This window comes from Grampus griseus (assembly GCF_964374135.1).
Source record: "Grampus griseus genome assembly, chromosome: 2".
In the NCBI taxonomy this organism is placed as follows: domain Eukaryota; kingdom Metazoa; phylum Chordata; class Mammalia; order Artiodactyla; family Delphinidae; genus Grampus; species Grampus griseus.
This window is the reverse complement of record NC_139018.1, coordinates 57,925,095-57,947,519: the sequence shown is the minus strand read 5'-3', so window position 1 is coordinate 57,947,519 and position 22,425 is coordinate 57,925,095.

Sequence of the window (22,425 nt, the reverse complement as noted above, 5' to 3'; positions counted from 1 at the left end):
AGGCAAAGATTCAGATCTGCATAACCTCACTTATTTACTGAGCATTTCCTAGCAGTCTCCCGTAACTGGTTCCCCCACTCTCCAAACTCTTTTACTTTTAGCTGACGATGGTATTTAATATGGTGGCTTGGGAGATTTTGGGTTGTTACTCAGTTTTTCCTGGGTAACTCCTATACAGAAAGTGTACATGTTTTTAAACTTCTGTTTGTTTTTCTCTTGTAATCTGTCTTCTATTACCAAGGAGTCTCGTCCAAGAACCTAGAAGGGTAGAGGGAAGTTATTTTTCCTCCCCCACATATTCCTTGTTCTCTCCCCAACCCCAGTAAATCTTCTAATCATCTGTTCTCCTCTCCTTCACAAACAAGATTTATGAAATCTTTTATTTCTTCACCATCTATTTGCTCCTGATTCAAAACTATTGATACCTGTATTCTGCTACCTCTGGTACATTGAAATCATTCTTACCAAGTTCATTAATTCTTCCATACTTCTAAATGTATTGAATATCTTTGGGTTCTTATGTTACTTGATCTTACATCATTTCATAACGTTGACAGCTCTTAGTTTAGAAATGTTCCCTGGCATCTATGAACACTGGTTCTTGTTCTACACTGACCATGTCTTTTTAATCTCCTTTGCCATTAAAAAAGAGACTGTCACTTAAACACCCCATGAGTTTTCCCCCAAGGAAACGCACCAGCCCTCTTCTCTTCTCATTGTGTACACTTTCTACAAGTATCCTCCATCACCCTGTATGACTTGAGCTATCATCATTAAACTGATCATGCTCATATCTTTTTCTATATAGTTCTTATATCATATCTGAGATTCAAAGCCATATATCCAGTTACCTGCTTAATATAGTCACATTCAAATTCAACATATCCCAATGGAAATAATTTTCTGAAGGAACTAGTTACCATAGTTACTCAGTGAGACAACAGTAGCTATAGTAGCCATGCTCTTCAATAGAGGAAAGCAGCCACTGCTTACTTGAGGAAAGAGAAGGAGCTGGAGGAGTAAACACAGATTCAGGGAAATAAATACCTAAACTTCACTCTCTTGCCACCCTCTGATTTTCTACTGGTGCTTGGGATGCATAGGACAAGGTAGTTTTTTTCCATGAAGTCCCTAAAGTTGAGCCTTCCCAGGCATAAAGCAGGGTGGAACAAGGTGAAGTGTGGATCTGGAGAGACAGAGTAGTGGAGTCCAACACTTTTTCTGTCAGTACCTAATCTTGTCATTTGTCTGAATGAAAATACCAACCTCCACAATGAAAAAAAATGCATGACCCAGCTATCTACTGTCCCACTAGCCTTCTACTCTGAGGTAGAATTGGAGCACAATGTCTGGCATCACCGGCTTTCTTTTGCTGGCACTTTGAACAGTAAGCCATGATGACATTTTGTCTTTCTTAGGATTAGCAGTAGTTCAGAATCAGTACCTAATATCCTTCAGAAAGTCTCAGCATTTCCACTTCTCCAGTGCACAGCCAGTCTTGTAAATGGTAATGACTTGAGAAAAAGTCACAGTATATCCTTTTGGGTGTGTCTCAGTGTCCTTACTCAAAGTACACTGACCTCCCCACCATTTACAAGTCTGTGAAAAAACATTTATGTGCACAAAACTCAGCAAAAATCTTTGAATCTTCACTATGGTGATTCAAGTTAGGTATCTTCTAGCAAATAAATGTACAAGTACTCTCTTCAAGAGGTGAAATCTAATTCTCCTCCCCTTAGGTGTGGGCTGCATTTAGTGACTTAACTTGGAGTGAAAAGAATGTGGCAGAAATGATATTGTATGATTTCTGTAACTATATGAAAAAAAGCGATCTGGGTTTCCTCCTTGCTCACATTCTTCCTGGGGGGAGCTCAGTTGCCATGTCATGAAAGAAACACAAGCAGTCCTATGAAGAGATTTGTGTAGCAAGAAATTTAGACCTTCTGCCAATAGCCATGTAAGTGGATTCTCCAGCCTCAGTCAAGCCTTCAGATGAATGAAGCTCTGGCTAACATATTTATTGTAACCTCATGAGAAACCCAGTAACCAGAACCACCAAGCTAAGTTTCTCCCAAATTCCTGATTCTCAGAAATTGTGAGTTAATAAATGCATGTTGTTTTAAGCTGCTAAATGTTGGGGTAATTTGTTATGCAGCAAAAAGTAATTAACATAGCACTTATGTATGTCAAGGATCATCTATTCTATTTTGAGATCTATTTGGGATCAATGTGCCATTGCCCAAAATTCCAACAGGTCAGAAGTGTATTTATTATTCTGTTCCTGTAGCTTACTTTTATCATTGTGCCTCCATTTAATTCTATCCCTATGGGGTTCATGATTTCCATCAAGTTTAAGTCATCTACCACAGTTAAATCTGGCTTCCCGTGACAGCCTCCACAACTCATCAAAGCCCCTTCATGATTGTGATTCTTTATGTCTTGGCAAAGAGCATATCCTCTGGGCCTTAGTGAAGAGGATGCTGAGGGAGTAGTTGAGCAATTAGTTTATAACCTATTCCAAAATTATCATCTTCCCAAGCATTCATACTCCGTTTTCAGCATGCCAATGAAAGTCTAGCATTTCATGCTCATTAACTATAAAGCCATCAATGAGTCCAAACATTAATTAACCAATTTAATGAATTATTAATACCAGTCCCAAATGCTCAAGCTACCATGTTAAATCCTGAACCCCAGGTGAGCGCACCCATGAATTTGACTCTAACTAATCTGATATTTTAATTTCCCTCATTTAATGACCATTGAATCCACCCAGTGTATTAGTCTTCTATGGCTGCTATGACAAAGTACCAAAAATTGAGTGGCTTAAAATAACAGAATTCACTTTCTCATAGATCTGGAGCCTAAAAGCCCAAAATCAAGGTGTTGGCTGAGCTGTAATCTCTGATGGTTCTAGGTCATAGTCCTTCCTTGTGTTTTCTAGCTTCTGGTGTTTGCCTGCAATTTTTGGTGTTCCTTGGCTTTTAGCTGCACCATATCAGCAACATAGCCATCCTTCCCTGTGTGTCATCACATCATCTTTTCTCTATACATGTCTGCTTCTATGTCCAAATTTCCCCTTTTTATAAGGATACCAGTCAGATTAAGACCTACCCTAATGACCTTAATTTAAATTGATTACTCTGTAAAGACTATTTCCAAATAAGATCACATTCTGAGGTACTGCAGGTAGGACTTCAATATATCTTTTTGGGAGGACACAATTCAACCCATAACACTCCCCAGCCTCCTACCAATACTAATTGGTAAAGCCCCACACTTCTCTCAGTATATAGGCTATATTTTCCCATACAATTCTGGTACTTTGCCTTTGTCTATGCTGGGATTTCACTCTCATGGACTTGGAGAAGATGGAGATTGGTTACAAGGAAAATTGGCATCCCTTTGTGAGACAACAACGGGTAGCCGAAATCTTTAATGAGGCAAAAGGGTGTGTTACTGCTTCAATTAGCAAGGTTCAGGGATTTGAGATTTCAAAATTCTCAAACTTTTCTGTGACTGTGCATTCTCTCCCATCTACCATGTACACTTTACTCTTCCATCAGTAGTGTGAGACAGTTCCTGTTGCTCCATTTACTCACTAAAACTGTACACTGTTCTCATTAAATGTGAACCATTTTGGTGGGTTGATAGTGGTTTCACACTATAATTTTAATTTCCAGTTCCTTTATTGCTAAGGAAGTTTAGTGCCTTTTTTTAAAAATGTTTATTGACCACTTGAATACCTTTTTTAATGCCTGTTTAGAGTTTCTGTCAATATTTTCTTTTGTAATTTTTGACTTTCCCTTATTAATTATAGTTCTTAATCAGTGTTTCAAATGCAATTTCCCACACTATAGCTTAAATTTTCAATTTTTAAATGATGTCTTCTGAGACACAGAAGTTCTTATTTCAATTATAGTCTGATTTATAACATTTTTGTGGTTAGTTTTTTTTTATAAAGTGCTATGTAAGTTTTTATCTATACTAAGGTCATTAAGTGTATAATATTATATTCTAAGAAATTTATATTTTAACATATGGAAGGAGTTTGGGGGTGGTGTGATGTAAGATCAAGTTTTAAATTTTTCCAGATGCAATTGCCCTGCACTAGCACAATTTTCATAAATCAAGGGTCCAGATATACATAGGGTAAATTTTCAAATTCACTCTTCTGTTCCATTCTATTAGGCTGCCCTTGCAAAAATATCATATTGTCTAATTGCCAGACTTTTATACATAGTGTTAGTCAAGAATAAAAATTGTTCCAGTTTGTTTTTCTTTTTCAAGAAAGCCTGCACTTTTCTGGAAATTTTTATTTTGGAGAATGCTTACCAATATCAAAATTTTTATTGAAATGTTAACTGGGATGGCATTGGATATATAGATCATTTTGACTAGAATTGGCATCTTTAATTGTAATGATCAAGTCATACAAATCATGAGCATAGCCTGCCAATCATTTAGGTCTACAATAATATCTTTCAATTCTTTTTTTAAGTTTTCTGTTTAGAGATTTTATATGAAATTTCTTAAGCTTATTCTCAGTTGTTTGTTGTTTTCTGTGGCTATTATAAAGAGCTTCCTTTTGTAAAAATTTTATTTCTCATATATATGTTCATGTTTTACCCAAACATATCTAGTAAATTTGCTGAACGCATTTTTTTATGGTCCCTGTTTCTGTCAGACTTTTAGAAAGTATAAAAAGGTAAAAGGGAAGGGGAATTTTAAGATTTAAAAGAATGGAAAATCCAAATTAGCCAAATATATACATTTTAATGTCTGTTTTTGTCAGTGTCAGTTACCAGATATTAAATTAACTTCTTAACTGGTTTGACTACAATCTTTCCTAATTAAAGTAAAAATATTTTAATTCATATCATTATTCTCCAAAAATATTTTTATTATTATTATTTTTAATACATTTATTTATTTTATTTATTTATTTTTGGCTGCATTGGGTCTTCGTTGCTACGCATGGGCTTTCTCTAGTTGCAGAGAGCAGGGGCTACTCTTCGTTGTGGTGTGTGGGCTTCTCACTGCGGTGGCTTCTTGTCACAGAGCATGGACTCTAGGCACATGGGCTTCAGTAGTTGTGGCTCACGGGCTCTAGAGAGCAGGTTCAGTAGTTGTGGCACACGGGCTTAGTTGCTCCGCAGCATGTGAGATCTTCCTGGACCAGGGCTCGAACCCATGTCCCCTGCATTGGCAGGCAGATTCTTAACCACTGCATTACCAGGGAAGACCCTCCAAAAGTATTTTAAATGAAGCATCTGAAACATTGTGAAAACATGTTTCTGTGCTAATCTTTTCTCTCTAAAAATATTTAAAACTTAGAGGTCCACCTAACCACATCTGAAAAAAGATATTCTAAAATGTTATCTCATTTCTGATGGACCACTGTATTTTAAATAGTTTCCATTTTTATAATTTTATTTACTTTCCAAGGTTTCTAAAATAAATATATATTGCCTTATAATCAGAAAAATGACAATTTTTAAAAGTAAATCATTTTAGACATTTAAAACACTGTACAGTGGGTAATAATGGAGTAACACATATTACTGCTTTAAGCATATGAAATGAGTAACCCACTATATTTGGCTTGATTGCATCTAATTGTTTAGGATGAACTCACTTATTAATTCTAATATGTCTGAATAGTCTTTAGATCTATGTACATAACCATAAAATAATGATAGTTTTATTTCTTCTTTCTAATGCTTATAACCTGTAGTTTCTGTTTGTTGCTTTAATGAATTTCCAAGGGTTTCCAGTGTAATGTTGACTGTAAAGGGTGATAGCAGGTACACTTGTCTTGATTCTGACCTCTAAAGGAACACTTTAAAATTTCATTACTGTGATGTGTACTCTATGATTTTTGTAGACACCTGTTATTATATGATGTATGAAGGTCTCATCTATTCCTAATTTGCAGAGATTTTATCATAAATAAATTTGAAATTGCACTAAACACTTTTTCTTTATCTATTGAGATAAACATATGATTTTTCTTTATTTTGTTGGTGTAGTAAAATATATTGATTTTTAATCCATGATATATATTTTAATGCATTGCTGGACTAAGAACATTGTTAGTATAATCCATTTTTACTTATTTATCTTCTTGTTGTTTCAGTTGCTGAGAGACGTCTATTAAAACTCTCCCTCAGTGATTGTGGATTTGTCCTTTTGTCTTTGTACTTGTGTTAATTTCCATTTTATAAATTTTGAACCTATGTTACCTGAACACAGATTTAGAATTTTATATTTCCTGGTAATTTGATTATTATTTTTTTTATTATTGTGTTGTGTCCTCTTTGTTTCTTAAACTGTACTTTGCTTGACATAAATATGGTTACTCTGGCTCTCTTTTGTTAATTGTTTACATGGTACACTGTTCTCTCACCATTTGCTTTCAAATTTTCTAAAAACTTGTATGTTAGATGTGTCTTGTGTAAGTAGCATATTTTGGAATTTTAAAAATACAGTCTGATAAAGCTTGTCCTTTATTGGTCTTTAACCAATATGCAACATGATAACAGATGTATTTGGGTTTAAATCTAACATCTTATTAGTTGCTTTCTTTTTGTACCCCCCATTTTAAATTTCTCTTTTTTCTTACCACATTTTGTATTATTTTTTCTTTTCCCATTTTTTTCCTAATGTTAGCTTGGTATACACTTTTTATAATTTATTTTAGTAATTTCCTTTGCAGTTACAAACTGCATCCTTGACTTAACAAAATCTAATATTACTTAGTACTTTACTCTCTTCCCAGATAATGCAAGGAACATTAAAACAATGTAACTCAATTTACCCCTTTTGAATTATTTGACATTATTTCCACATATTTCAATTTTATGAATGATTAAAACTCAAGATATTTTATTATTATTTATTCAATATTCATTCAGATTTACCTGTTTTATTTCATACATTCTGAACTTCTGAACTTTCATCTGTGCTTATCTTCCTTCTGCCTGAGGAATATCATTGAATTTTTTTTTTTTTCCCCCTGCGGTACGCGGGCCTCTCACTGTTGTGGCCTCTTCCATTGCAGAGCACAGGCTCTGGACGCGCAGGCTCAGCAGCCATGGCTCACGGGCCCAGCCGCTCTGCGGCATGTGGGATCTTCCCGGACCAGGGCACGAACCCGTGTCCCCTACATCGGCAGGCGGACTCTCAACCACTGCGCCACAAGGGAAGCCCCATTGAATATTTTTGTATTATATGTTTGACAGTGATGGTGATACATTTTCTCAGTTTTAACTTGTCTGAAATTATCTTTATTTCAATTATAATTCCCAAAGGATATTTTCACATAGTATAGAATTCTGGGTTGAGCAGTTTTTGGAAGATACTTTGATTTTTTTCCCACTCTTTGGCTGCTTTTAATAGTTTCTTTTTGTCTTCTTTTTTTCCCTCACTAGTTTTAGTGTGTATGGCAAGCAGAATCCTAAGATTACCCCCATGATTCCTGGCCCCTGATGAACACACACCTTCTCCCAATTATTCAATTAAATACTAAACTAGGTACTCCTGTGAGGGACTTTGCAAATATAATTTAAGATCTCATTAGTTGATCTCTAGGTAGGGAGCTCATCCAGGTGAGCCTAATATAATCACATGAACCCTTTCAAAGCAGAGCGTGGTCTCCAAAGAGTAACAGAACAGGAAGTCAGGGACTTGAAGCAGTAAAAGGGTTTGATGCACCAGTTGCTTGCCTGCAAATGGAGGGGGACCATGTTGCAAGAAATGCAGGTGGCCTCTTGAGAGCCTCCCCAACTTCTAGTGGCAAGGAAAGAAAAATCTCAGTCCTACAAACACAAGAAAACCAAAACAAGAATGAGATTTCAGTCTTTGATGCCCTGAGAACCCAGCTAAGCAGTGCTGGACTTCAGATCTACAGAAATGTGAGTCAGCAAATGGATGCTATTTTATACTGTTTGTAGTCATTTGTTATGCCACAATAGAAAGTTAATACAGTGTTATGTTCCTAGGTTAGGTTTTCTTCATAATTTTATTGCTTGGAGCTTGTAGAGGTTCAGGATCTGATATACAGTGTCTTAACAGTTTAGGAAAATGATAAGACATTATCTTTTTCAAATATTGTTTCATCTGCCCTCTTCCTCCTTTTTTCTCTTTATGGTACTCTGAATAACATATATTAGACCTTTCCCTTGTATCCTCTATGACTCCTATTTTTTTCCTTCTAGTTTTTATATCTTTTCCTCCATTCTGCTTCATTAAATCTATTTTCTTCAGAATTATTTCCTCTCCATTTATCCAATATTTTGTTTAATCAACTGTTTTGATTCTTCATTTGGTTATTGAATTTGTCAAGTCTCAGATTTCTATTTATTTTTTACATATTCCAGTTTTCTGCTTAAATTCTGTTCTTGTCCTTTATTGCATTCAATATAGAAACTACCACAATCTTAAATGTATGTGAGTATCCAGTATCTCTTCACTTTATAGGACTGTTTCATAACAATTGTTAATTGTTTTCTATTTAATGTCTACTGTTTTCTGTTGTTTCTTTTGGTTTTGTTGTTGTTGTTGTCCCTTCTCTCTTTTCTCTTTGTGGGCCTGATAATTTTAATATCTGTGTCCAACATTTATTGGAAAATATTTGTAGAAGTAACTTTGAGAACTAGGATAGTATTATCTTCTTCCATGAGTATTTTGGTGTGCTTCCTCCAGGTGCCTCTTGGCACCTAAAATCTAGGATCACCTATATCTAATTTTATAGATTTACATTTTCCAATACGAGTTACAGGCCATGGAAAACCTATTCTGGCTGACCATTATTCCTAGGTTGCAACTCTTTAGGTTCTAACCTAAAACAAGAAAGGTATACCAGGGATTTTTTCCATCCTTGATAGGTCCTGGATATCAATTTCTGATACTTTACCTTTACAAAAATCCTCAAAAGATTCTCTCAGCCTCTTCCCCTCTCAATTACCCCTTCTAGCAACATGCAGAAACCCCTAAATCTGAGTTAAATTTTCTGATCCTCCCCCTTTCACCCAGTTCTGGTGTAATTCTTTACTACTTACTGGTTCTTCAACAGCATCAAACAGATGATTTTAATAATTGTATTAATCAGGGTTCTTGAGAGAAACAAACCAATAGAATATATACATTCTTGAGGGAGGCAGGGGGTGGATATTGATTGATTAGTGTAAGGAATTGGCTCATGTATTGTGGAGACTGACAAACTGACAAGTCTCAAGATCTTCAGAGTGAGTTGGCTGGCTGGAGATCCAGGAGTGCTGTTGGTGTGGTTGCAGTCTGAAGGCTGGCAGGCTCCAGACGTAGGAAGATCTGCTGTAACGGTTCATGTCTGAAGGCAGAAAGAAGGCCAAAGTCTTAGTCTGAAGGTAGTCAGACAGGAGGAATTTAGTCAGACAGGAGGAGTTTTCTCTTACCCAAATGAGGCTCAACCTTTTTTTCTATTCAGGACTTCAGCTGATTGGGTGAGGTTCACCACAATAGAGAGAACAAACTGCTCTACTCAGTCTATTGATTCAAATGTCAGTCTCATCCAGAAACACCCTCACAGGAATACCCAGAATAATGTTTGATCAAACACCTGGACATGCTATGGCCCAATCAAATTGTTATATAAAATTAATCATCACAAGAATTTTCCCAGCTTTTCTTCCTATATATGAATATGAAAGTGCACTTGATTTAAATTTAAGCTAATGTTCTCATACTTATGCAGTGAAATCCAATTTCTTTAACATAAAATGTTAGAATCAAAATCTGACCCTAGTACTTACTGTATAGCACAGGTAACTATAGTGAATATCATGTAATAACCTAAAATGGAAAAGAATCTGAAAAAGAACATATATATACATATATATATGTAAAACTAAATCACTTTGCTGTACAGCTGAAACTAACACAACATTGTAAATCAACTATATTTCAATTTAAAAAAAGTAACTTAAGAAAAAAAAATTTGACCCTAGTGAATTTTGCAGACTTTATATTATTAATCACTAACTTACACCATAGCCATCATGAATGCTTGGCTTTTCTGCACATTCCAGACAGTTTTACAACTTCTTGTCCTTGTTAAATACTCTCTTCCCAGAATGCCTTTTTCCCCTCTCTTAACGTGACAAAATGCTACTTACCCTGCAAATTCTCTCCCAATTGTTGCCCCCTTTTTGGAATGTTCCTTAACACACTTAAAGCCAGAGAATTAATTGTTATTAACCCAGAGAATTAATCATTTTCCTCCTTTCATGTTGCATATTTAATATCTATGTGTGTGTATAAAATGATATCACACATAAATATGTTTTGAAATATAAAAATAATAAAATGAACACTTGATACTTCAGCACTCAACTTATAGACTAGACCATTTTCAATCCATTGAAACTAACAATTGCTCCTCTCCTTTTTCAAATCACTTTGGCCCCCAAGAGATAATCACCCTGAATTTTTGTTCATCTTTTTCTTGTTTATTTTCAGTTTTTCTAAGTCTCTAGATTTATCCCACATATTTATTTTAAATTATTTCATTTAATATTGATTCTAATGTGTTTGCATACTGTTGCATGTAGCTGTAGTTGATTTATTTTCTCTGCCATTTACTTTTTCATGGTGGTCTTAGAATACAATTAATTTAACCTTTTGTCAATGAAGAAATTGCTCATACCCTCTGGGTTTTTAATATTACAAACACAGGTGCAACAATAATTCTTATGCATGTCTCTAGGTATAGGACATTCTGTGCACAGGATATTGTCATAGGCAGAATTTTCTTTAGAGTATATGGCAAGAAATAAATTTGCTGAGTCTTAGTGTGTGTCCATGTTTAACTTTAGGTAATGGCTAATTGTCTTAGAATGTTATTGACCTAATTCAACTTACACATCAAATAAGTTCTCATTACTTTATATCATTACCACCACTTGGTATTTTCAGACTTCTAAATTTTTGCGAATTTGGACCATGGAATAGGAAGTTCTCACATTCTTTTACATTTATCTGATTACTAACAAGACTAAATATCTTTTCATATGTTCACTAAGCAGTTATTTCCTTTTCTATGAAATACCTCTTCGTGTCTTTGCTGATTTTTCTACAGGTTTGTTTAAATTTTATTTTCTGTTGATTTATGAGTTACTTATATATCCTGGTATCAAACATTTATCAGTTTTATGCATTGCAGATATTTTCTTGTTTTGTGGCTTATGTTTTCAGTGTCTTTGTTGTGCTCTACAGAGAATAGCAGTTTAAATTTTTAATGTGTTCTACTTTAACCATCTTTTCTTTCTATTGTTAGCATCTGTTGTAATTAATAAATTCTTACCCACCCTGAGGTCATGAAGTTATTCTTTATCATTTTCTTCTATTTGTTTTAATTTCCATCTATCCTTAAATGCATAATAAATCTAGATTTTTGTGCATTTTCATTTTTAATTAAGAAACACATTTTTTTTTCTGTATAGTTTGGCTATTTTCTCAGCACCATTTAATGAACAGACCTTTCTTTCCTCAATCATCTTGTCACTAAACTGAACTTCGGTTCCCTTGCCTGTGGGCAGTAAAGCCAATCTACTGACACAGAGTTGTGGTGAAGGAAGGTGCAGTATTTATTGTAGGTGCCAAACAAGAAATCCAGGCAGCTCATGCTCAAAATAACCCAAATTCCTTGATGAGTTTCAGGGAAGAGATTTTAAGGGCAAAGGGAGAAAGAGGAATTGCAGGATATGTGATCAGCTCCTGCATAATTCTCTGATTGGTTGATGGTGAGGTAACAGGGTGGTGTCACATTATCAATCCTCAGACAATCCTGGGGCTATCTGCTCATGGTCATCATGTAGTTAACTTCTTCTATTTGGTGGGAACTTTAGATTCTGTAAAACAACTCAGAAATGTGCATCAGATACTGTTATCTATGTACTTCAGGAAGGAACTAAAGATTCTGTGACTGCTAAATGGATGACTAACAGTTTAAATTGTTACCAGTTCTCCTGGACCAACTGCTATTTTTGTTGCTGCTTTTGTTCACATCCTTTCAATCATTAATTCTTGAGCTAGACTTTCGTGACTCAGGATAGGCTGGGACACTAAAGATTTTCTACAAACATGAGACAGGCAGAGGATATGAGGGTCTGTTCCAGGAAAGTCCCACAGGGTCCTGCTTGGTTACAATCTGTTGTATACCAAGTTTCTATATCTGCATAGATATCTCTGGGGTCTCTATTTCATCCTATTTATGCTAAAATTTAGTGGTTTTTATTTTAGGTTTTATTAGGTCTGAATATATGGTGACAAAATATGGCAGATCTCCTATCTTACTCTTCTTCAGGAGTATCTTGGTTCTGCTTAGGCTTTTACTTTTCCATTAATATTCAAAATCAGCTAATAGTTCTTTTAAAATTTTGTGCAATATTGATTTGAAATTTGGCAGATGCCATATGTTTGCCAAATAGTCCATATACCTCCATTTTGAGGGGTTTTGTCTACAGAATGGACTATGAGAGTGAGTACTGCTTGATACTACTGAAATTAAGCATTTGGGGATGGGTGTGATTTCTCCATATACCCTCTTCCCCTGATTTGGTGACAAGATCATGTGTGAGAGACAGAAGAGAATCTGAATCCTTAAGGATGGGATGAGAAGAATGGTTTTACTGTCTTGGGAGACAGTTCTTCATTGGTTTCTTGTACTTCTGCACGTTTACCAGCAAAGGCAGTGACTGTCTGTCTGGACTATCTTTTCAAGAGTGTTTGTATAACAAACAACATTGGAGGATAGAAATAGTCTCACACTGTTGCAAAGGGCAGACATGCTACTCTCTAGTATAAAACATTCAGGTTCTCAGGCTCAGAGTTCCTCTCCTGTAATGCAGTCCCTTGACTGTGAGAGTAACCTGACCGTCTTTGAGTTGTCCTGTAAAGACTAGATAATAGGAACAAAGCAAACATGATCCACATGCTACTTGCTGCTATGGGTAATAAAGTCAGTTACCTCTGATGCATCAGGCTGATTTATAGCTTGTAAGTAGGGTAAAATATCAGATCCTTCACAGCTCTTGACATACTGAATCCAATATTATATTATTGAGAAGTAAAAATTTTTTGTGTTAACCCCCTGGGATTTTGATGTTTTTATGTTACCTTAGAAAGCTTAGTCCAATCTGATACAGAATAGCCCTGAACCCTGTTTTTTCTCCTCCCTATTGCTGTGGAATTTAATTGTTTTTCTTATTTTCCTGTACTGGTTGGGTTCTCAGTGTGGTACTAAAAAAAAAAAAAAAAAAAGTGAGACAGTGGGCATCTTGTTCTTTTTCCTGAGTCTAAAGGGAATGCTTCTAAAATTCTCCCATTAAAAACAATACATGCTGTAGGTTTTGGTAGATATTTCTTAGCAAATAAAAGGAATTTTCTTCTTTTTTTACTCAATTAGTGAGTTTTAATCATGAAGGAGCATTGAAATTTATCAGATTCTTTTTTAAGTTCCCACTGAGATGATTATATGTTTTCCCCTTTAATCCATTACATATTTTCTAATGTTAACTGACCTTTGAATTCCTAGGACAAAACCAACGAGGTCATGATGTGCTATCATTATTGTACATCAATGGATTTGTTTTGCTAATACTCTGTTTGGATTGTTTCATAAATATTCATGAGCAAAATTTGCTTGCATATAATTGTTTATTTGTCAATCTCTTGCAGAATAATTATGGCTTCTGAAGCAAGGACCATATCTTATTCATGTTTATATCTTTAATACTTAGTAAAATGCCTGGCACAATGCTTTGCTAATAAATGTTTTGAATAAATGCACAATTGAGTAATCATACTCTAAGAAAGAAATGAACTTATGTGTAAGTTTTAAGTATTCTTAACTTTAAATGAGATAACACATATTCATCAAATTTCTATATTGGCTTATCCTCAAGCCATAGATATGAAAGAGAGTTTTGACAACTCACCATCAGCAGACACTACAATTTTACTCCCAAAAGGTCATTCTGATATCTGCATTTTGTCAATTTCCATTCCCACTAACATAGAACAACTCACTATCACCTTCTGTCTGAGCTACTGTAAATGTCTGCTGATTGGCTTCCCTAACTACAGTCCCCCACCCCACCTCTCTATTTATCAAACAGAAAACAAAGTGATCTTTTTAAAAAATTAATAAAATTGTTATCCATCTCATGCTCTAAACCTTTCAATTGCTTTTCACTACGCCTGGGATAACGTCTTAAATTCTTACAATAGCCTATATGCCACTACACACCTGCATCTCATCTTGCCCACCTCTTCTCACACCTCTATTTCCTAGTTCACTACCAAAGAACCACAGTGACCCTCATTCTGTTAAAATGCAGCACTTATCCCTTGGTTCTTGGTTTGGAAGATCGATGATTCAAATATTGAATCATCTATAGATGATAGATTAGAGAACTTCCTGGAATGCCTGTCTAAATTATCACTCTCCCTGTTTTTTTACCTTTGTAACTCTATTACACTATTTAATTATTTGCATCTGTATATCTAATTGTTCAATGATTTTCTGGACTTACATGGTTGGTACCAATGTATAAATGTATGGAGTATGTCTATTTTGTCTACCATATATATGGCCAGTCCATAATTGAATGCCTTGAACTTAGATATTGCTCAATAAATTTTTGAATGAACAAAAAAGGAAGAATATGTGAGTTATAAAACTATTCATAAGTTTTACTCTAGTCTCTCCACTTTGGAGATAGTTCACCAAATAATCAACTAAAAAATGTGTGTTGCTACTTATAAAGATGCAATCTGTAAATATCAATTTATCAACACTCAAAAACTAAATGGAGAAACATGTAGGTGATTGGTGACATCTGAAATAGCTACTAAATATTGTGGCCATGTGAAATATGTCAATAAATGCTATGTGTTCATACAATACAAATGTAACAGATGTCTCTCTTACGGTCTAAGCTTTATTTGCAGTTCATTCCAGGCATATTTGGGAATAACTTGTGCAGGCCCCACAGAAGCCTATTTACAGAAATTCTTTAGGATTCCTGGAAAGACAACACAGTATAAAAAAAAATACTACAAATGATCTTGTATCATTTGTAGCCTAATATCAGAATTTTAGGCTTAAGGAGGACGAGATGATTTTGAGGGAACATCGTGCTTGTTTTTCAGTTTTGTCTCCTAGTCCCAGGTACTTGAGCTGTTGATATATCAACCCTACATTGCTATGTTTGAAATTTAAAGAGTCTTTTTATCAAAAATCCAGTATTTCTATTTAAACACTGATTTGATTATCTTCTTGTAGAATGTGTTAACAAATGGACTATCAGCCCAGGAGAGGTAAGACTGGATGGGCAAGGATATGAGACAGAGAAGGCAAAGGAACTAGACGGACAGGGCAGCAGAGTGAGCACAAAATGTCCAGCAGGAAAACCTACTCTGTCATCTCCCATGGTCCAAGGCTTATTTGCAGATCAGTTCCCCAGAGACTAAACAGATGCACAGTTTTGGCAGAGGTAACCTGGCCTCCCTTTTTGAGCTTTAGCTTAACACATCAAAGCACCACCTCCTACCAACAATTTTTATGAAACGCAACTGCTTAAGCGCAACACCTCTCTTCTGACCATGGTTCCCATTTCCAAGCCTCTGACTTGAGCAGTCATCATCAGATCTCCAAGTTTCCACAAATCAGCAGCCATCCACACCTCACTCATTCATGGTTGGTCATTTTCTCCTCTTATATGATAAAGTTGTAGATTCTTCATCACTATGAATTTCTCCTAACTCAGAGGCCACACATTTAACCACATAAGCTATACTAGAGACACTCAAAATTTTAACTGCCAGTAGAATTAGCTGATATGCCTACTTGTTGCAGTAACATAAAAGGAGAAAGAGGCATTCTCCCCCACTTGATAGATTTGTCTCTGGTGTCTCTGGAATGAAGGCAGAAGACCACATAGCCTACCTGAAAAATTGAATGATGTGTGGGAAACACAGTGGATCCAAAAAAAAATGCACCAGGGAGCAAATAAGAGCCATAGCAGAGGGGAAGAGGGCCAGTGGTGCCCAAAGCACCTGTCTGTCCATTCAAAGGAGGTTGAGGGAAAGGATAGAAATAAAACTAGAGTTGCCACATTATTACTGAGAATAGTCTGTGAGCATATGTGAAACAGCCTTCAGAGAGTCCTGAAACTATTAAAGACTGAATGAGGGAGAAAAATACAAAAATATATAATATATATATACACAAAATAAAATACAAAATACATTTTTTAACATCTTTATTGGAGTATAATTGCTTTACAATGGTGTGTTAGTTTCTGCTTTACAACAAAATGAATCAGTTATATATATACATATATTCCCATATCTCTTCCCTCTTGCGCTTCCCTCCCTCCCACCCTCCCTATCCCACCCCTCTAGGCGGTCACAAAGTACCGAGCTGATCTCCCTGTGCTATGCGGCTGCTTCCCACTAGCTATCTACCTTACATTTGGTAGTGCATATATGTCCATGCCTCTCTCTCGCTTTGTCACAGTTTACCCTTCCCCCTCTCCATATCCTCAAGTCCATTCTCTAGTAGGTCTGTTTCTTTATTCCTGTCTTACCCCTAGGTTCTTCATGACATTTTTTTCCTTAAATTCCATATATATGTGTTAGCATACGGTATTTGTCTCTCTCTTTCTGACTTACTTCACTCTGTATGACAGACTCTAGGTCTATCCACCTCATTACAAATAGCTCAATTTCATTTATTTTTATGGCTGAGTAATATTCCATTGTATATATGTGCCACATCTTCTTTATCCATTCATCTGATGATGGACACTTAGGCTGTTTCCATCTCCAGGCTATTGTAAATAGAGCTGCAATGAACATTTTGGTACATGACTGTTTTTGAATTATGGTTTTCTTAGGGTATATGCCCAGTAGTGGGATTGCTGGGTCATATGGTAGTTCTATTTGTAGCTTCTTAAGGAACCTCCATACTGTTCTCCACAGTGGCTGTATCAATTTACATTCCCATCAACAGTGCAAGAGTGTTCCCTTTTCTCCACACCTCTCCAGCATTGATTGTTTCTAGATTTTTTTATGATGGCCATTCTGACTTGTGTGAGATGATATCTCATTGTAGTTTTGATTTCCATTTCTCTAATGATTAATGATGTTGAGCATTCTTTCATGTGTTTGTTGGCAGTGTGTATATCTTCTTTGGAGAAATGTCTATTTAGGTCTTCTGCCCATTTTTGGATTGGGTTGTTTGTTTTTTTGTTATTAAGCTGCATGAGCTGTTTATAAATTTTGGAGATTAATCCTTTGTCAGTTGCTTCATTAGCAAATATTTTCTCCCATTCTGAGGGTTGTCTTTTGGTCTTGTTTATGGTTTCCTTTGCTGTGCAAAAGCTTTGAAGTTTCATTAGGTCCCATTTGTTTATTTTTGTTTTTATCTATACACATATATGTATATGTTTATATGAATCAACCAGGGTTATAAAATAACTGAGTAATATAATTAACTATAGTTTCATATAGAGTAGGCTATAATGAGGTTATATATTATTATTTTCAAGTTTAATCTGGTTGTAGCTGTTTTAATTTTATGTGGTAAGATTTGTTATATTATTAAAAAAGGACATACACAAGTTACTATAAAACACTGTAAATCCCCCCATACACAACTTTGAATGGATATTTCTCCACTTTGGAGATAAAAAGGAAAGCATGTCACTGCTGCTGGGAAAAGGAGTTAATCAGGTAGAAAACATCTAAGCAGCTGACACTATGGAAGGCCTTTTACTGAGGTGAAAGCAGTGTTATCAAGGAGTAACACTCTGGTGACATTCAGTCTGAAAGACTATTAGGACACTGACAGTTGGTACTAGAGACGAAATATCTCAGCTGGCTAGGCTGAATTCAAGCAGAGAGCATATCTCTAAACTGGTTACATTAAATGGAGTCTTTATCTAAAGTAAGGAGCTTGAGGGTTTGTTATAGAGGAGAAGGAAAAAAGGACAGCTGAACATGTGCTGTGAAGAGAGGGACTGAATAAAATTCTGTAAAAGCATTATATACTGTCTAACTTTGTCAAGTAAACCAGATTTTGTGGACAAATATTTAATAGAGACTACTTGTTAACATTTAATAATGCTCTTCCTGCAAATTCAGCAAAATAGGTACTATTTTATGCATTATTTTTATTACACATAAATAAAATATATTATGTCTCCGTCTTGTTAGGCATAATTACTTAACCAGACCACTTAATTCATTTGGATTATACTCTGTCCTTCCTAATCAGTGTCATGGTAATGAGCTGGAAACACAGCAACAGTCTCCAAAAATGTTGAAGGCACACATAAGTGTTTGGGAACATACCAACAATTCCCAAGAGATTTTTGTTACAGAATTAATTTGCTCTAATAGTATTCCATTAGTAATTGAGATAAATGAGCATTGAACTTGGAGCTTTGCCCTGCAAAGTAATAGTGAATAACAGGAAGTCTGAGTTATGGTATCTTCCTTTCACCTTCTCCATAAGGAAAACCTCTGTACATAGTATCATCTGGCCTTTCTGAAAGTATAAATAGAGATGTGTTCAATTGTTCCATTTTCGAGAGAAGCAAAATGCTTCCTTAAGGTCTCATGGTAATAAATGGTGAGCTGAATCAGAAGACAGCAGCACAGATAAAGAATGAAGTCTTGATGAGACTATAAAGAATTTTTAGGTAGAAATAGAATATAGGTCTATCTGAAGTGCAAGGTAGAATGCATTTCTATGCCAGATGTGTGAAATACATGGAAGAGTAATATGCATCCTAAACTGAAATGTAGGAATTCCCAAACAAATTCTAATTAATTAAAAAAAATAAACAGATCTCCATATTTTAACCAAACTCGGACAGAAACCAGAATCCACGGATGGAATGCATATGTAAAGAGGCTTCTCTTTTGTGCATACCAGGAGTACTAATATTCCTGAAAGATAACAAGACAGCTTCTTCTCAGATGCTGAAACAGTGTTTCTCACTTTAGGGGAGCAGCATTCCTTGAAGTTCCTTCAAAAATTATCCCAAATGAAAGGGGTGCCAGTGGGACATTTACCTTATGCCTGATTAGCGATTAGGTCCATCCATCCAAATAACCTAAATTGGAACCATTTATCAAGACATTGTTCAAACCAACATCACTCCTAGGATGTTTCACAGCTTGTTTTGTGTGGAAACAGACATGTAAACTCAACAAAGAAGCTGTAACAGCAGAAATATTTCAATAACTGCAAGGAATCCACCTAAGAAAATCTCTTCTGAAAAATATTAATAAGATACTTAATATTTTGTGCACAACCTGCTAAATTTCCTCCCATAATTCAAAATCATTCATTTAAAAAATGTTCAGGACTTCCCTGGTGGCACAGTGGTTAAGAATCCACCTGCCAATGCAGGGGACAAAGTTCGAACCCTGGTCCAGGAAGATCCCACATGCCATGGAACAACTAAGCCCGTGCGCCACAACTACTGAGCCTGTGCTCCAGAGCACGCGAGCCACAACTACTGAGCCTGTGTGCCACAACTACTGAAGACCAGGTGCCTAGAGCTCATGCTCCACAACAAGAGAAGCCACTGCAGTGAGAAGCCCACAAACCACAAAGAAGCGTATCCTCCCCTCACCACAGCTAGAGAAAGCCTGAGCCCCTGCTCGCTGCAACTAGAGAAAGCCTGCAGCAACAAAGACCCAACGCAGACAAAAAAAAAGAAGTCCAGGTGTTATCCATTGAACTCATTTAACCGTTGATATTTTGTCTTTTTTACTGCCAGCCACTTTGTAAGACACATTTGGTAAAGAAAAGACAGACTAGTCATAATAAAAAGGATAAACACAAGATAGGAACATCTGGAATTATCTGACATATTACAGTAAGCACTTTATGATCTGAATTTGGTTTTCTCAAAAACACTTCTGCCCCTCAAGTTTCTGATTGTATAAATTCTTCCCCTTAAGCTGTGAAGATCCATAAATGTTTTTGTCTCACTGTGTGTGTCCTTTATACAGTCAAAGAACACACAAAGTAACAAGAGCAAGAATTATAAATGTTAAGAATAAAAATAGTTATGTTAAAATTTCATCAGTTAAGATTTAAATTAGAAGGACTACTTTAAAATAAGAAGTATTTCAGGGATAGTAAACAAAAGTCAAAGGGAAAATACTCAAGAAGACCACAAATGAATGAAAACTCTACCATGTCCAAAGTGCAAATGCTTTAAGAGCAACAGATAACATACAAAGGAAGTAAACAGGGAGGAGAGGCTGGAAATTGGGACATACAGAAGGGGCTGGCTATGGTGAATTTGAATTTACCTCATTAAAAGGAGGAATATTGGCTCTGCTGAATTTCAGCCATGCAGAAATGAGAACTCATGGTTAAAACCCTTCTAATTTTTAATTTTTCAATAGAATTTAGTGATAGGAATTTTTATATAAAATATCCAGATTTTAAATATTGGGTTAAAGAAAGTGAGCCCTATGCAGCCCACATCAAAAATCCTTCTGGGCCAGATTCTGCCCTTGGGCCACTAGTTTGTTACCTCTGGAAGAAAATGGAGATAGGTAAAAAATACTTAGAGTAAGAATCGCAATGTGTAGATGAGCTAAACATCGTGAGACAAACAGAAATACTGGATGTACACAGTCAAGAATCTGCAATTAACTTGGAATTGAATAACATAAATTATAAACTATAGCTATCAGGAGTGAATATTCTTGGTTAGTATTCCCATTCCTCTTGTTCTATTTAGTACAAATATTTCTTTGATATTAAAAAATGTTTCCTATGCACATAACAATTTTATTTACTATCAGCAAGTCATAAGAATAGATTATAGAATCTGCTTATACTTTTTAAAAACTGTTATTTGTCAGGGACAGCTATATGCTATTATCTCCAGAGTCTGATAATAGTATCATATTTGAAAAGAAGGTTTTAAATTGTCTAACATGATACATACATGCTTAAAATATTATCATAATGATGACAATTAACATCTTCTAGAAGGGAATATATGGTCACCTCCCCCATAACCACCAAAGACTTGAGGCAATATCGTAAAATTGCAACTCTTAGAGATATACTTTATTATGTTAGTGGTTTAGTTGTAATTTTTCATAGTGATTTTGAATTTCTTTTACATAAGTTATCTTATTTGATCCTCATAACCTTCATAATTTATAGATATAATTAAACATAAATTGAGTTATATATAAATGAGTTATCCAGAGTCACAAGCTGGGACTTAAAGTCAAGTCTCTGATGACAAGTCTCTTTGTCTTTATAACATACCTCATTACCATAGAGCCCACTTGGAAAACTGATGTTACAAATGAAGTAACATAAGAGAAAAAGAATGTATTCATAAGCAACTTAGAATGTATTGTCTGGCATAGTATTTAAACAGCAACAGAATCCTTTCTAAACTTAGGTAAAGTGTAAATAATAAATAAATCTATTAATAAATAGTATCCTATAACAAAAAAGGAAAGGTAAATTTCATGTGAAAGGATTTCATGAGGTGAAAAAAACACATGGTGTCTATCACAGATAAAGGCCTTTTGATGAGGAAAAACCATTGTTGGAATGCAATTGCTATTTTGGCTTTGTAATCCCTTATTCCCCATCACCGTGATACCAAAGAGAAAATTCCTGAAGAAATAACAAGGAATAGAATACTCTAGGTAATTTTATTTGGCAAATCAAATATCTTTATTACTGACAAAGATTGTGACTTTTATTTGAAGGTAATTGGATTTCCAAATACAAAAGAAAAAAGAACTAGGCTAAACTTATCCCCTAAACCCAGCAGTACCAGTTCAGACTAGAGCTAGCTTCTGTTCATGAGCCCTGTCCCTAAAATGCTTTCAAACCTAGAGGAAAACATATTTTCCACAGGCAGCTTACTCCAAGAGAAAGGGGAGAGATTATATCAATCTTCTTCCCCTGAGGAGGAAAGAGTGAGGTGGGTGAGAGAGGCCAATCGTGATAGATTAAGTCTCCCACTGGAAGAAGTAAAGGATAAATTTGGGAAGAAATTCTGAAAGACCCATGTGGGGTCTGAGGTACAAATTCTAATGAAGCCATGAAAAGTGGGAAAGAGTGGAGCAGAGCATAGGATTTATACACAGCGCATAGAGGGAACATCGAGGTGTCTCCTATCATTTCTGATGAGATTCTTCTCTAAGCATTAAACTATAATAGGCAATTGGTCAAATAAAGGTATTCAGCTGGCCTTAATTGAACAGAATATCTCCCAAGAAAAGGTTTGAATGAAGAAAAGAGGTGCCATTCACATAGGGTCAGTCATTGTTGAAAAGAGATTTTTGAAGAGTGACAGAAACAAATGCTGACAAATC